A 3,833-nucleotide genomic window follows, 5' to 3' on the forward strand; every position below is an offset into this window, starting at 1 on the left:
GCACAAAGCGCGCTGCTCGCCGAGGTAACGCCGCGCCCTCCCGCCGCGGAGGCCCCGCGCCGGGGCGCGGCCGTTTAGCGGTCGGGGGCGCGCGGCCGGGGGGCTGTGCGCCGGGGCCGGGCTGCGCCGCAAAATGTCTGCTGGCGGCGGTGGGGGCGGCCGCGGCGGGGCCGGGGGAGAGGAAGTTTTAAGCAAGGAGGGAGGCAGCCGGGTGCCGGCAGCGCGCTGAGCCGGGGCTCGCCGCGTCCCCTCCGAAAGGGACCTAAGATGTCCGTGCGTGGCGGCCCCCTCCGCGGGGGAAGCGTGCGGGGCCGGGGCCGCTGCGCTGCGCTGCGGCGGCGGCTCCGCGCGCACAAAGGCTGCGCGGGCGCCGCGCCGCACCGCGCCGGCAGCGCCTCGAGCAGCGCCGCGGCCCTTCCACCATCCGCGGCTGCTTCGGACGAGCCTGATCGGAGTGCGCCCCGCGGCACACCTGCATCGGCTGAGGGGAAGATCCGGGCGTGCCCCCCGCAGCCGCTTTCGGAGCTGTGAGGTTCTGTCATTTTTGCTTATGTGCTTTCAAAAAAAGTGCCACGAGCATAGGGGACTGTTTTTTTTTCTCTCTCTCCCCCCCCCCCCCCGCGCTGTCCTTCCCTCTCAGGCTGAGCGACGGGATCCAGGCTGAAACGGGCTTGCCCTCATTGGTATGGTCACCGCGGGGCTAGCGTGGGACTTCACTGCAGGTACGCACGGGCTTTCCGGGCAGGAGATGCTACGGTGCTGTCCTTCGCCTCCTTTTGCTTTAGTGCTGATCTAAGAAGAACCAGGCCTTTTAATAATGTTCCTCTGTTTAGGAACTCTATTAACCAAATGAAATCTYGGAAGTAATTATTATAATTATTGGTTGGCTTTGGTCCACTGCAAGAGTCGAGAGTCCAAATGAGTCTCAGAAAACTTCTTAGAATTTATGTTCTATGCAAGAACTAGGCTTTCTAAATATTTAATCACATACAGCTCCACCTTTGCTATTTATAATGGTGTACTGAACTTAAGAGTACCATTTCAAAGTACAAGCACGTATATTCTCTTCACTGCAATATTTGCATGGCTGCCAGAATTGTACCTAGCGATGTGACTAACATCTGTCACATATGGTTCRTTTTCTCGCTCTTTCTCTTCTCAGGGGATTAATTGCGGCCGTATAGTGCAATGTTTTCTTAACAGTTTGGAATTTTTTTTATTATGTGTTGTTACGTGTTCATAGAGGCAAAGACAAAATTCAAGATTTGTGCCTTGCACTTTAAGATCCAGTAATGAGGGTTATAACAGACCTTTGGTGTGTTCCCCAGCTTCAGTGTCACCCCTGAGAAAACTTTCTTCTCACTTTGGAAAGTCTATTTATGAATGCAAAGTGATTTTATAAATTGGTCTTCATCCTGGACTTCAGGGCGCTCTGGCAGATAAACAGTGTCTGCATCACCAAATGACTTGATTTTAGTGGTAAGGTCTTACATGCTGGCTTTGTGTAATGAGTGTAGAACGTGCTTTAAAAGCAAACACCACAGCCATTTGTGGAGGTAACCAACTTTTTTTTTTTTTAACCTTTGCTTTAAACATATCGGTTTCTTGCTTTTGATTCAGTCTTCTCAGCACCATTATATTACAGGTGGATTAAGCCTGAACCAGCTATTTTTCATCCATGAGTACTGGACTGCATTAAGAGTAGTGATATGATGATAAGCAGAGGAGAATGTGYAGAATTTTGCCTCCCCTGTATGATGCTACTACAAGGAGCAGTAAGTTCTAAACCAAATGGTTAAAATTAATGGCAGTGAGTTATTGGGACAAAAAATAATTGACTAAATGGCATAGTGCATGGGATAAGTTGCTGGTTAAATCAGCTTTGGTATTGGAGGAATGAGGCTGATAAATATGACATCAGCCTTTAAAAAAGGGCCTTGGCATGATCAGGGAAACTTCAGATTGTGCAGTCTGACTCCTGTTCCAGTTGGTAGCAACCGTAATAAAGAATAAGTGCAGAAGGTATATAGCTGTATATGATATACTAGGAAAGGGTGGCTATGGCTTTTGTGGAGGGAGACAGTGCTTCACAAGCCTGCTGGGGAATTCTGCATGTGGTTGGTTCCTCTGGCAGCAGGTCTGCTTTGGAAGGTTTCCTCCATCCCCTTCTTGCTTACTTTTGCCTCTGTGCCATAGTTTAATGGCACTTCCATGGTACCAGTKGGTTCTTTGCAGAGCTATTGTGTAAGCCCAGTCATTTAAGTTATTTCACTGAAAAGAACGTTTAATAGCTTCATTTGAGACTTCATTAGTGATATTCAGTACTTCATGAAGAATGCAAGTGTCAACCCTGGGAATGCAGTAGGTTCKCCGGTCATTACAGGAAGAGTTGGTTAATGCTATATTGAGTAAGGAGGGCACCGTCTCTTCAGTGCAGTAAAATGAGAATTCTGTTTCTTATGCGTGCATATGCTGATAAATAGCATATACCAGTTTTAGCTTCTGAAGTTCTCATGTTACCAGTTTTAGAAGATTTCACATTTTTTGGMGGAGATTATTACTTAGTTGCATTTAGTTTTCACTGGGAGAACACAAAGCCCAAAGTTAGGAGGAAGAGGTGGGCTATTTAGGGACTAAATGCTTAGCAATTAAGGTTGGTACACCATGATGATGATCAAGCATGTCCTTAATTCTTGACCAATAAATARAGCGCTGCTATGCTTTAGGGTGTCTTGAGATTTAATGGCATCATGCTGAAATCGGTCATTATCCTTCACTCTCGCCTGAGGATTGAGGCAGCCGACTGGTTTTTATTTAAGAAAATGATGGTTTTTAGGATGGTGTGTGTGGTTAGGCTGTTTACTCTGTAATCATCTCATCTGAGGAGGAGATCCAGTTTGCATGTTTCACACCAGAGACTATTTGCATTGGCTGTGGAGAGGAGGTGGATTTAGGGGGCTGGTGAATCAAGCTGTTTCACAGTCACAGTCAACAAGATAGGTCTGAGCTCTTTTATCAACTCTCTACTGTTTTGTAAATGAGTATAGTGTGTTAGATATGGCCGTGTATGTTGTCTGAATGAAAAGAGCTGAATTCAGTTTAGTTACTGGAAGTTTCTCTGCTGAATGCGGTGTCAGAGGTGACACTGTGTGCAGAGGTGCCTGCTTTCTTTCACCGCAACGTGCTGCAGGCCAAATGGCCTGCTGCAAGACACCGTTTGCCCTAAAAAGTATCATAACTTAAAATGTTAAGATAACACGGATGAAAAGTATTTTCAGATTGACAAATGTTAGTTTGTTTCCTTTTGTAAGTGGAAYGTCTTGTAGATCAAATCCGGAAAAGACAGAAAGCTACTGTTTTTTTCCCRTGTTAAAATTATTGTTGTTAGTGCTACTTAAAACAAACTCTCCAAATGGCTACAGGGTGGATTGTGTTAGGTAACTCCCCTAAAAGAAATTTTAATTTGGGAGAATAATTTGTGTGACCTTGAGCAGATATGTAAAACTGTCTTTACTAGTTTTTAACCGGGAGGGAAAAAAATCACTTTTGAACGTGATGTGGTGGCCTGTAACATTAGTGGCCATAGTAACCTCTGGCTATTACTTCTCTTGTAAATCGATTTTGCAACATCACAGTGCTGCTGTTTCAAAATTCAAGTAGGTCATTGTTTTGGTGTTGACTTAGAATGTGATATATATTATTAAATAACATTACATCCTGTTACATCACAGGGTTTCCTTCAAGTTGTATTTTGAAATGTTTGCCTTTTTACAAAAGGAGATGCTGATACAGCTTCTGTTGTGTTTCTCGGGGGTAATGTCATTTCTGTAGTT

The 3,833-nt window shown here is 45.6% G+C and overlaps 1 protein-coding gene across 4 annotated transcripts in view; it reads left to right on the plus strand.

Moving 5' to 3' along the window:
* ADD3 (adducin 3) overlaps positions 1–3,833 on the plus strand; it is a 106,529-nt gene that overhangs the window by 1,031 nt on the left and 101,665 nt on the right. For 3 of the 4 annotated variants that reach the window (XM_085308088.1, XM_085308124.1, XM_085308105.1), the window contains exons 1-2: positions 1–24; positions 641–722. The gene's annotated coding sequence lies outside the window, so the exon portion shown is untranslated. The remainder of the gene's footprint in view (positions 25–640; positions 723–3,833) is intronic. The other variant, XM_085308097.1, reaches the window with a different exon arrangement.

Source organism: Rhea americana, unplaced genomic scaffold (genome assembly GCF_003343005.1).
Source record: "Rhea americana isolate MKP2758 unplaced genomic scaffold, rheAme1 scaffold_104, whole genome shotgun sequence".
NCBI lineage: Eukaryota > Metazoa > Chordata > Aves > Rheiformes > Rheidae > Rhea > Rhea americana.